Consider the following 13,534-nt stretch of genomic DNA (forward strand, 5'->3'; position numbering starts at 1 on the left):
GTTGAGATTTTAAAAACTATTGATTTGAAGCATTCCATTTTGGAAATGTCAAAACGAAATCTGTATGATTTTTTTCTCTTTTACTATTTTTATCCCAGACTCCGTAGGAGTGTAGAGGGAATTTTATAAAGATTTTTCCCCTCTGCTACATGGAAGTGACTCATTCTGTGTTTTTCAGAATAGCAAAAGATTTAAGCATCTGTCTAAAGTCCACATTGAGAAATTGCCTTGCAGCTACAGAGAATTATTTTCACCTGAAAGTTGAGAATAATATCAGTGAGGAAACTAGAGTTTTTTACTAATATAACTCAGTCGCTTAAGATTTCAGTTTTTATGAACCAACATTTTCTACTACAGAATTGTTTTGCTTCAAAAATATTCAGTTAATTTTATTGTTAAGTCATGTTATGTCATTGTTATAATTTTATTGACCCTGCTTAATAAAGATAATTTTACCTTTTACATGATGGAAACAGTTACAGTGTGATATTTATATACATAAAGTATCCAGCACTGAAATGAAGTCAAGTCTAGTCTCATTTGTTTTTTCAAGAAGTTATTTTCAACAACAGTTTATGGCTTGGGGGAATGTGTTGGATGTCAACATCATAAAACTTTTTCCACAACTTCCACAGTTTGAAATTCTTTGTTGACTATCCCAGCTCAGATGCTGATGAATTGAAGGGAATGAAGACTAGCTTCTGACTTGAGGATGTGCTAGCTGTGGGGTCAGATATGCAGCTTAAATTTGAGATTGCACAAAAGGTGGTTGTATATTCCTGGTTCTAAACTTTGACTCTACCAATTTGACTATTTTCATGACCAAAGAATTAAGTTTTTTTCCCCTCTGACAGATTAGAGAAAGGAAAAAAAAAAAAACAAAAGAGAAAAAAAGAGAAAGAAAGTAGAGTTTATAGTACAGATTGTAGAATCCCAAGCCAGAGTGAGCGATTATCACAAACATCCATCTTGAGAAACTGAGACAGACACCTGAACCAAGCAAATAAGGCATTGTACTTTGTACTTTCCTCACTCAGTAAAGGACCCATGGGGGATGTCTTAAACAAACTGGTTTTGCAGGCCCAAAAAAATAGCGAAGCAGCAGATAACGGCAAGCCTTGCGTTGGCAGGGTGGTGCCACCTTCTGCATTAACTCTCCTATCTTGACTTGAGGCTAAGGGCACATATGCCCAGAAAGCTCATGCTGCTGTCACGGTGGCAAAGGAGAGTGAGTCAACCACCAGGACCTACATTCCCCAGAACCACTTCAAAAACTTTTGTGAAGCTATGAGAAGAGCAACTCTGCATGCACAACAGTACTCCTCCCCTGAGGAGGGACACCGGCACCGGAAGAATATAAAAGGAGAATGGGCAAACCTATTGGCATGCACCCACCACCGGAGGACCCTGACTACCAGTAGAGACCATCGCTGGATCCAAGGGTAGTGATATCTTTTCTCTTATCTCTCATTTTGTTTTCCTATATCTCTTTCTTTATCCTTGACTTAACTATTAGTCACATAAGGGTAATGTTGTTGTAAGTTTTGGTCAATCTGCTATATTTTGTAATTTTCATATCGTTGTAACTTTTGCAAAGTCGACATCTGTTGTAACCCCACTGCTTTAAAAGTAACGTCATTTGGAGTTACCATCTTTTGTAATTTTGCTGAATCCTAAGTAAAGCTTTGGTTTTAGTCGAACTTCTTGGATCATTGTAATGACTCCCGGCTACTGCTCAGAGAATTGAAAAAGCTCACCTCTCCTTACCCCTAGCGAGTGGGATAGGACTCAGGCATAATAATTTAGTATATTTTCATTTCTGAAATATCCTCAAAATCTTGATCAGATTACTAGACTAAACTCCTTTTTCTTGGCACAAAAATTTGGTGTCGACTAGTGATTTAGAATACTCATCTCTCTTCATCATCCCACTTTTAGGTTTTATTTTTTTTCTCTGAAATCTGTCTGGACACATTTTGTATCTCATCCAGCTTTTCTTTATCCACTCCTCTTCTACAGATAAAGTCTGTCTCCAGCACGTCAGAATTGCAGGGGAGAGAGCAGAATGACATTTAAGAGTGTAAAAGTATTCAACTATTTGGTTTAAGCTTTTGAATGCATAGCTATATATTTGTTTGGTTTTGGACAGTTTTCATCGTAGTAACCAGAAGTGCACCACTTTCATAATTATTGGCTGCTTTTCAGCCATTACCTATTCTTGGTTGGATAAGCAATAAGCATTAGAGCTTTTTCCTTGTGGGCTCAGGGAAGCTTGCTCACAATGTGAATAAGTCATCAACAGTCCACTGCAGGTACAGCCAGAATACTTTGTCAGGTGGATAGTTTCCTAGATGCAGACCAAATTATTTTATGCTTGGTTAGTTACACGGTATATTTCTACATTTACTTGTGTTGTTATGCTGCGTTTAGCTGACTAATGACTCAAGAACTTTATTTGCTAACTTCATCCAAAGCACCTGCTCAAGAATTGCAATAATATAAGTAATTTCTATGGAATTAACAAAGGAAAAAACCAATTTCAGCCAGAGAAAGTTCAATACTGCTTACAAAACACACCATGATTGCTTAATAAAATCACTGTAAAGATCTTGCCAGAAGGCTGGTCATTAGGGAGAGTAGGACATATTGATGTACAACTCTCAGTGACACTTCAGGACAGATTTGCTGAGGTGAAGGTAAGATTCTGGGGCTGTAGCCAACCCATCAACATGTCCTTGGGCAGCGTGCAGAGATGTGATGGGGCAGTAACCTTACAGCTGAGAAGTTGTGCTGACCATATTGAAGCTGGATCCAATCCTGTATTATCAATGGATAGATACTGTGAGATGGTTTGCCCGAGTCTCAATGTGATTAAATTCAAGTATACATTTCAGTCTTTTGACTTAGTTAAGGCCTATGCTACTCTGTGACAATGCAAAACAACTGTCTTCCAATAGCACATGCTAAAATATATATTACTATAAATTACTGTTTGTAAATTTTTACCTTCTTAAGAATTTGTTCAAAATGAAAACCCTTAATCTTCTAATTCTCAGTCTTGATCATGTTTCTTTCATGTGATAATCTATTCTTAACATGTGGAAAAAAAATTGTATGTAGTGATAATTAGCAATAAAAAGAAAGACAGTACCAGGACATTATCTTGCACAAGAACATTGACAGGGGTTGTAGGAAAGAACAGAAAAAAAAATCTATATACATTCTTGAGAATGAGAAAGTGCTAGTTGCAATACTAGTTTAAATAAAATATATACAATATATTATTATGACACTGTCTACTGGACAAACAAACATGCATCTGTATTCATACACAGTCAAGACCATAAAAATGTCCTGTCTTCACAAAATCACATTTCATACTGTTTCTTATGCATCAGGCAACTTATAAGAGCTAAATTTAGTCTAAGTTTTTCACAAAAACATTTGCAAAAGGACTCTTAACTGAAAACTATCTATCTTAAAATGGTAAAACGAAGCATACCAAATTCATTAAAGTAGCAAGTGAAGAAGAACAAAAGATGTAAAGCCTCTGCATGATTCTCTACCCAGTGAGTTTAATGTTGTCATAGTACCTCATCTGTGTCGAGTGACAGCCATGTTAAATTGACACGATTGGAAAAGGAAGTGAACGTTACACGACCCAGTTGACATAAATTAAAATAGCTGATTCAGTCTTGACTGTCTGATATACATTTGTTGAACTTCACGATTCATATTGGAGGGAAAGGAGTCTCTTCAAAAAAACTTAAAAACACTGCGAATGGTCCCATATGGAAACAAGTTGACTTAAACCAGTGAGCAGTTGACATATATTAATACAAAAGAAGTTGTCAAATTTAATGAGTGCCTTTAAAAGTGATATTCGTTCCCTCTGATTGTACAGCTTGGACTGAACCACAAAATAACAGAGGGTATCACATAAAATAAAAAATGATTTATGGTGTGCCTTCTTTATTGACGAGTTCTGTCAAAGCAAAGAACAACCAAAGCCCAGTCAAGTGATAGAGAAAACAGGTTTTCTCATTTGAATTTGAAAAACATGCATGTGGTAGTTTTCAAGGGCTGTTTTCAGAACGGCCACAAGTTTTAAACTTAGCCAAGGTTTATCTGAGACCTGACCAGAACGTTTTATTCTGAAGGAAAAAAAAAAAAATATATATATATATATTGCTGAGTTTTCTGAAGGGACCCTGTAATTTGCTGATTTTTTTTCTTTAAATGATTGCCACTATTCAGCACCATTGTAGTCCTGTAAAAAGTAAGTACAGACTAGAAAGTGTCCTGATATTGAACTTGCGTTTGAGGAAATAATCTCAGTGAACATAATAGAAATCTTTTTTTAATCACAAAAATAAAATCAATCCTTCATTTATTATCCCAAGTCTGTGTTTATTGTTCTGTGTTTCTATAAGAGAAAGTGAAACTTGAGTCCAAAGCTTCTCTACTATTTATTGTTCTAACAAAATCTACTTTTTATTTTGATAGAAGGTATCACCTTATCTGCACTGCGGGGAATCCATGACTGAAGGGTTATGTGTATTGTTATCAATCTAAGTCAAACAGATTCCAGTTGGGGAGATTTGCATGGAGACGATCATAAGACACAGCTTAAAACATTTAAAAGCTTTCTAACCTATCTGCTCCTCAGGGTTCCACTCTACTTCTTTACATTTTCATAGCTGAGAATTAATCCCTGTTTTGCTTTCCTATTCCTTTGAATAGATAATGGAATGGATAAAACATCACAAAATGGCTAGGGTTTATAAAACTCATCCCTAAAGGAGTAAAGTAACCTGTTCTGAAAAGAAGGCCAGGCTAGAATTTTAATGTATAAACACTGTATAGAAGGATAAAAAAAAAATAATTCAGCATTGGACTACTGAGAGCAGAGTTAGACCACATCTATATACTTCTAAAACTGTACTATATTATTTATTATTAATATTACAGGTCTTATATATAAAAACTAAAAGCATACTAAATTTTAAAAAACACTCTTACAGCTACAGTGTTGTTTTCAATGTAGATCTAGTTTCTAAAAGTCTTTGAAAACATTTTCTTTTTTAGTAAATATTAACAGCTAGACAAGAGGGTTTTTTTTTTATTTCATTTCTTTTTAATATTTACAGATTGCCCTTATGTTTTGCCTGTTCTAATACATATATTTTAATCCAGTTGACAGTATGTCTCCTTTCACTAGAAATAATGTAGCCTTCTGAGAAGTAAAACTGATAGGGTAGGATGCAGCTGCTTGGACTGTAATCAGTACAAAATAGATTGACCATATTACATTAAATCTTGGTTCACCAGCTTGCGTTAGCCCTAAGCTTTTCTTACTGATGTATGAGAAATGATGAAATCTCTTGGATTCTTTGACTCTTTGCATTCCAGAATTCTAGCTGAAATCATCAAATAAAAAGTTTTCATGACACTTGCATTAGGAAGCTGCTTTTCAGCATGTTGCTGTCTAAATAGAACTCCTTGCTAGGGTATATTAGAAATGCATTTTACATTTTTACTGGTAATTCATATGGCTTTATTCCATTTCTCATGCTTGGAATCATATATCCAATGTGTTGTGTGGTTATGTTTTGGAATTTAATTCCCTACTAACTACAGGACTAAACTAATTATCTGCCAATTCTCTGGCTATTGAAAAGTTAAAAGTTTAAATGTTAAGACTGCTGAACTTCAGGGATATTTTAACTTCATTGAAACAAAATTTCAGGACTGAATCGCAAGTGCGAATGTCATTATATTTTAAAGTATTTTAAAAAACCCTTATAATTTTAAATACTATGACCTATAATTTATATCCACCTATTTTCTTTTAGTCTCCCCTATGCACACATTTAAACATACACACAAAATCATTGTCTTACCAGTACCATATTTTACCTTTTTACTTTAATGAGTATATTATCTCTTTTGAACGTAAATTTTGGAATCATACGAATACAGTAAGAACTCCTAAACAAAAAGATCCATCTACTCCACAGTGTTTTGCATTGATTTATAGCATGTACTGTATCATACACATTAGGTTGTGCTAAGATTATACAGACTAAAGCCAGAGGATATAGAGTTTCTCTAACTTGGTTTCAAAGCAGCCTATGACAACTAAGCATACCATAAAAATCAAGCTACTACATGGCCTACTTCTGGGGAAAAGACTTGTATATATCAATATTTTTTACAGTAATTTATCTTTTGCTCTCATTTAAGTTCCATAAGTAGTATCATACTTACAGGAGTTTCATTTGAATTTGAAACTGAAAAATGAATAGTAATATGCCATTTTCATCGTTTAATATTTTCATTATATCTCTACTTAAAATGTTATGTCTTGTGATTAAAAAATATAACCACATAAAAATATGCTTACTATGAAGAGATAAAGAATTAAACAAAACAATATTAATCCCTTTTCATTGGTGGAAATTGAAAGACAGAAGAAGTAAGGAGGGAAGATTCTCGGTATTCATGTACTCTGATTTATAAGTTTAAGCATAAATTGATCATCCAGATCCTCCAGAAAATGTGTCTGGAACTCCAGTTCTGTCTCCCCTACTATAAACAACTGAAGCACCAGGCAAAGAGTAAATATCATTAACAACTGCACTATCTCAGAGAAAGTTGGCATTATACATGACCATAGAAAGACTTTGCAGATACAATGACTTTGTAGACAGCTCTAGACGTTGAGGAAGAAATTAGCTATCTTGATTCTCAGTGAATCGGCAGACAAGAGACAGGCACTCGTTCCCACTTGTGAGCATGTATGGGCATTGCTGAAATGACTGCTTAGGGAAGAAGGAGACACCTAATAAATCTATGCACTTACATGTTCAGATAATTAGAATAATTAAGTAGGTTATATGACTATATGGGACAGATGCGTTTCAGCTGGTTAGAGGCTAGGTAAGGGTAGATAAATTAAGGCTGAATTTAGGTGGAATGTATCTAGTACTTAGAAACAAAGCAAATGGATGCAATCATTAAACGGAAACCTAAATGTTTTCTGAACACGTGCTTACCAAAGGGAAAATTTCCCTGGCAACCTAAGCAATGAGCCTGTGACATTCATCAAAACCAGCTCTTTTTCACATACTATATTGTAATTTTTGAATTAATAAAGTAGGAAAAGTGGGTCACAGAGTGAAACATTTGCACTGAAAGAATATGTCATGAAAGTAACAGGAGATTATTTGCTATAGTCTGAGGCCAGCATGCATCTTGCTGAAACAGCTCAGGATGTTTTATAACTGCTATGTTACCTGGTGTATATCTATTTTACAATTATATCAATGTACTGCATTGATATGATAATGATTCTTGAACAGCTTTTGTACTTCTAAGCATCATATACCTGTCCAAGGTTTCCACTTACAGGGAATCTTAATTATTCTACGGAATTAACAAAGATCTAAGTTATCTTATCCAGTGAAAGTTCAATAGCACTTGCAAAGCAGTTCCTGGCAGCATCAATTTACAAAATTCAAGTAGTGCAAAATCAGCTTCCATCTGTTAGGACAGATAAAGCAACAGTTAACACATTGAAAAGATTAAGTGAGTATATTGGCCAACTTTCAGTAATTACAGGTACTTGAAAAAAAAAAAGGAAAAAAAAAAAGCACTACAAAATGAACATGGCCTCGTTAGCTAAAGAACATTTTTCTGAGGCAAGGGATGCTGAAAGGGAAGATAGAAGCTGAGGACTCATCTGTCTATAAGCTTGCTAGTTACTATTTTGCCAGAAGACATTTTTCATCATATAGCTATTGAATAGATCATTTTAATTTTAAACAAACACTAAATAGAAAATAAACTGACTAGAGTGGTTGAATGGCTGCACTGATTACAAGCTAGCATTCTGTCTCACATCTAGGTGTACAGGGAGTATGAAGGGGAAGCTTCCACATTGTTTCTAATACAGAACATTGGAAGCTGAATTTTAGCCATGTGGAAACCCTTTGTCACTGTAATAAGGTAAAATAGGTCAGACCTGCATGGGGTAAAACCAAAAGAAATCAATTCTCTAGTAGCTTCCTTAGCTAAAAGATGGTCTAAAAGAGCCTGACACCAGAAAACTTAAATAAGATGATAATAAATACTGAAAGGGAGAGGAAAAGATATAGGCAGACGTCTTATAAATAGGAGAGTGCAGGCTTCTGTAGCTATATGGTAACCAGGCCTTTTTGCAAACTGCTTTTCTTTAACAATATTTAGCAGGCATGCATAAGTAAAGGGATTCTCTATCTGAACATTTATGTTGCTGAGGGGTAGTATCTCCCTCTGCCTCTGATAGGAGCTGTAAAAACCCAACACTATTATTAGTGTTATGATATGCCACCAGTGTATGTATTTATATGGGGGCATTAAAATATTTTGTACCTGCTCCTTTAAGGAGAATTTGAAGAAATGTTTTTGAGAATCTAACAGAAGAGAGAGAAATACATCAAGGAAGTTTGGGATAAGACAACTGGTTAGTTATTCGAATCACAGTGCTAAAACAGTTGGACATGATGAAAACTTCATTGTTGCTTAGAAAAGAATTTAGACAGGAACTCACCAACACTTCAGGTCAAAGATGATATACAGCTGTCTTTAGCTGAACAAAATGCAAGTCATATGTTTCCTGAGATACTAATTAAAAAACAGTATTCACACGCTAGATTTATTCAGTCTTGAAATTGTTGTTTTGTCAGCATTCTTAGTTCACAAATTGAGAGTCCTTGTGAGGAATTTTTGCTTCTAGTTACCATTCAAACAGAATGGATGAATTGTTTCCCTGAAGGCTTAAAACCAAAGGCTAAGACAAGGGACACTAAACCAAAACAGATAGGAAGGAAATAAAGGAAAACCATGACAGTGTTATACTCATCAGACTCAAGTACTGTTCAGAGTTGCTCGACCATTTCCAAGTTTGCCACGGGTATCATGAAGAAGAACTGGAAGGAAGACCTGTAAGAATGAAGATTATGTTTTGCAGATGTTAAGAAGAAAAAAACCTCCAAGTATGGTATAGGAATTTCAAGGTATCTATTTGAAAGCTAGAATGAAAATAATATGTGGAAATCCTTGAAAATGAAGTCTAGAATTTAAGATATTTTATATACAATATGACACATAAGGGAAAAGCCATGAAAGAACTTAGTTTCATGGACAAAGGAACGGAACACGAAAATGATCTCTGAAATAGCATTCTGGGCATAAACAGAGAAAGACTGTAATTGTCAAGGCTAAAGTAAGGGACTTTGCCATGACAAACAGCTACTGTGAATCTGAACAACAAACTCAGCCATGTGCATATTTGAAAAAAAAAACATAAGACCTTAAATCAAAAGGTTCTGCAAAATGTAGCCTTAGTTTTGACATTAAGATCTCAAGAGAAGTCTCACAAAGGGAGAAAAATTATTTTCTTTCAGTGACTGATCTGTTTTAACGGAGCATCCCCCTTTTCTACCCCTCAGCCTTTTACCCATGTAAGTTAAAGACTCTCATGGATAATACAACCTTCCAGCTGGAGAGATCTTTTTTAATTAATTTTCAGACCCTGCCATAGTACTAGAGCTATTGATGTTCAGCACAGCAGCATAGATCCTTTCTGTCAACTTCAGTCTGGCAGCTGAGATAGGAAAAGTATGGCATCAGCTGTACTGTCAAGTTACGCTTTTCTTGGCCACAGAAAAGGAATGGCAAACAGATCGCTAGAAAAGTTAGAGACTCTTTTTTCCCTCCTTTCTTCCCCTCACAAATCCATTATTAGGAGTGTTCAGGTTTCTGTCCATTGTGACAAAAAGATTGCTTTTAAACCACAGCTATTAGTTGCTACTATTTAAAAATATGATAAAAACTAATAAATTGAGTGTTGTTAGCTTAAAGCAAAAGAATCAAAGAACAAAAATTTAGAAATTTTTTTCTGAGTTTGTACGTCTGAAGTGAAATCAAAGGAAATCTTTAAAGAATGCTTTAAAAGATGAATTTTTTTCCTCCACAAAACACTGAAGCATAACATTTCTTGTATAGTGACTTTTTTTCTTCATGAGAGTTCATTGAAATATACAATCATAATTTGGTATTATTGTAACGGCTCTTCTGTGGATGGAAATATTATTGCAAGGAAGATGAGTATGATTAAGTGCTGCTAGGATGAGAGAGGGTCACCGCAGCGCGCTGCTGCACTTGCGGACAGCTGCTAAGGAACTTCTCTGCTGGAGAAGAAGCAGGAGAATGCGTTGCAGAGAGAAAAGCATGAGCCACGGGGAAGGAGAAAGTGCAGGGAGTTGTGAGAAAACATATGCAGACAGAAAATTAGAGTCAGGAGAAAAAGGTCTGAAGGAGCAGAAGAGCAGACAAGGCTGCAGACATGAGGTTGAGTTAAACTCAAGAACAAAACTGTGTCAGTAGGAAAATGAGAGGACAGATTTGTACAGGAAGATGTCAGTCAGGTCACAGCATTTGCTTCACACAGAAAATGTATTCTTGCCTACATATGCAAAATATCTGTTCCTCCGGGTCAAAGTATTTTGCTGGTAGCAGATTTTTTTGTAGCAACACAGTAACATTTTGAACAACAGCCTTTGAATTGCCACCTCCTTTAGACATTTTTGTTTGACCATGCAGCCTCCCTGTGAGCCATACTCCAGATAGGTAGGTCTACTGGATACTTCAACAAACTACCTTAATGACTATGGGAGGACAGGAAGAGTCTTAAATCCTTAGGTTGAAAAACAATGAACTAGTGATTTAATACTGATAAGCAGTTCTAGTGTTCCTAAGTGGAGAATCTAAGTCTTCTTAATTAATCAGTTCTAAATAACAATACCTAAATAGTACAAAACTTAAAAATCTAAATCAAAATTGAATATACAAAATGTCAAACAAAATATTAATAGAAATGCTTCCACTAGAACTGACACAAATGTCTTGAACGGTGAAACTCTCCCTGAAGAATGTGTCTTCCAATAGATATTTTTCAACAAAATATATTGTTGTATAAAACACATTTTGGTGGAAGCATTTGAAAAAGAAAATTTGATTTTGTTGCAAATTTAAATTTTATTTTTTTTTAATTTAAAGAAAATACTTTACTATAGTTCTCTCTTGTAGTATTTCATATTGTTGAATATAACAATCATACCAAAAAAGAACAACATTTAGTTTGGGAGCTGGGTGTTCATCCTTTCCTCTTTATCTTTGTTGGGGGTCACAGCGTGTGGCTATGGTTCTCTCTCTATTCCACGTCTGGTTGCACCAGCACTTCAGTCTGTTTGTGAGTTTCAACTGCATTTCACAAACATCTTCAACGGCCCTAACGTTTACAAAAATAGGCTGCCATGACAAAGGAAGACTGTGACTGGAGTGTTCACAACTTTACCTTTCAGGATTTTCTTAGTTTCTCACGCAGTTTCTGCAGTCTCTGCCAAAATCTCTGTAGCATAAGGGTTACAGGGAAATGAAAGGGAACTGTACATGCTATGGGGAGTCCTGTCCTTCCTGCATAAAGCATTTTTATGTGGACTAAAACCATGATTTGTCCTCTGCATTTTCCCCTATTGAAGTGAAATGCGTCTCATAACTCCTCAACTATGTTCCCACACTCTGTTTCTTTGTTCATCTTTTAAGAAAGCAAAGCAGACTTACCTGCAGGTTCCTGATTCCCTCCATACTCTGTGGTTAGAGATTTCTTGTCATTTCTGTCTCCCACAGACCCTAAAGCCTGTTTATCTCCTGTACATTAACATCCCTGTATTTTGGGATATTTTGTTCTTCCCATTATTCCTGTGATGAGATGAGATGAGATGCTCACCTCCTGACCATCTGCCTCTGATGTCTGCGGTTCACTGATCAGAGTATTTCAGGTGCAGCTATACCACGGCAAAGCCTCCAAGCCCACTTAGCAACATGCAGAAGGACGACGTTTCACACAGTTGCAGCCTTGCACCACTGGTTCCACTGCCTGACTCCTTCAGTCTCCCGACCCGACATGTGAGTGGGTGTCCTGGTTTTAGCTGGGACAGAGTTAGCTCTTCTTTTTAGCAGCTAGAAGAGCTCCGTGTTTTGGTTTTACTCAGAGGCTCGCTCTGAGGAGAATGTTGATAGCAAGCTGATGTTTGTAGTTGGCACTGAGGTCTCAAGGACTTTTCAGCTGCCATGTTCTTGCCAGTGTGCAGGAGCAAAACAGGATAAGGGGGGAGCATAGCTGGGACAAGGGGTCCACGACTCTCCTTACGATTTGTACTTGGACTTAAGATTTAGGGCCAAACTGGCCAATTAGCATTCCATATCATACAGTGTCATGCCCAGTATAAAAGTGAGGGACAGACGGACAGAAGGGCTTTTTGAGCTTTGGCTCTTTCGCCGCTTCTGCTCTTTTGCGCTTGCTGCGCTTTTGTTCTATTGCCCTTTTTTCCTCTCTCTCCCAGTACTCCCACTCTCAGAGTACTCTCTCTCTCTCCCCCCCCCCCTATTTCGAGGCCTCGCATTCGTCCAGGATTGCAGCTTCGAGATGAGATGGGCTGCGGATAAGAGGGGGGTGGTGAGCACCTACACTGTGTATTACTTATCTGTATTAAATCACTCTTATCTCAACCCACGGGTTTCCCGTTTCTCCTTTAATTCTCTCCCTCATTCCTGGGGGTGGGGGAGGGTGAGTGACCGGCTGTGTGGGGTTCGCTTGCTGGAGTGGCCTAACCCACGACAGTGGGTCATCTGTGATACACCTCTTATGGAGAGGATGGGATGTCTGAAGGAGGAGGAGTGTGCTTTGAAGGGCTTCATATTCAAAAGGAATCCAATAAAGCAAAACATGGCAACACTTTTTACTATGTTTTTTTTTCTTCCATATCATGAGATTTACCTTCCCCATCTGATGTGCTGATGTAACCCTCTTCCTAGTATGCAGCATGATGCAAGTCTTCCTTTCCAGTACAACTTGAAACACCAAAGCAAGAAAGGGTGGAGCAGCAAACTGGCCGATAAGAAGCAAGAGCTGATGCTTCACTACCTATCGTATCTACTGCAGTCACAAAATGTCTTGAGTTCATTAAGGAAAAAAATGGCCACGCATCACATATCTATCAGGGACCAGAATTCTTTAGTTCTGTATCTCATAGATTTCTCTCTCATTTTCACCCTTCTTTTCATCTGAGTACTTTTTAAAACACTATCAACTTAAGAAATTGTTACAGAATTCTTAGAATTAAATAAACACGCTTGATTTTGCTATGTTGTAGTACAATTTGACAACATTTGAGAGAAGGCTGTAGAAACACAGTTTAAAAAAAAAAAAAAACAAACAAACAAAAACAAACCAAAAGAAAGGAAGGCAAAAAGAAACTGTGAATACAGTGTAATGGGGTACTTTTGAAATTATAGAAGTCTGTAAATTTGCTCCTTTGTGTATTAGCTGTCAGCAATACATCTGTGTTATTAAAAAAAATTTAAAACTCACATGAATTTTTTTCCTTTGAATTTCAGTATTTTGCTTAAGTGTTGGAAGCACTGAATA

This window comes from Tauraco erythrolophus, chromosome 1, assembly GCF_009769465.1.
Source record: "Tauraco erythrolophus isolate bTauEry1 chromosome 1, bTauEry1.pri, whole genome shotgun sequence".
Taxonomy (NCBI): domain Eukaryota; kingdom Metazoa; phylum Chordata; class Aves; order Musophagiformes; family Musophagidae; genus Tauraco; species Tauraco erythrolophus.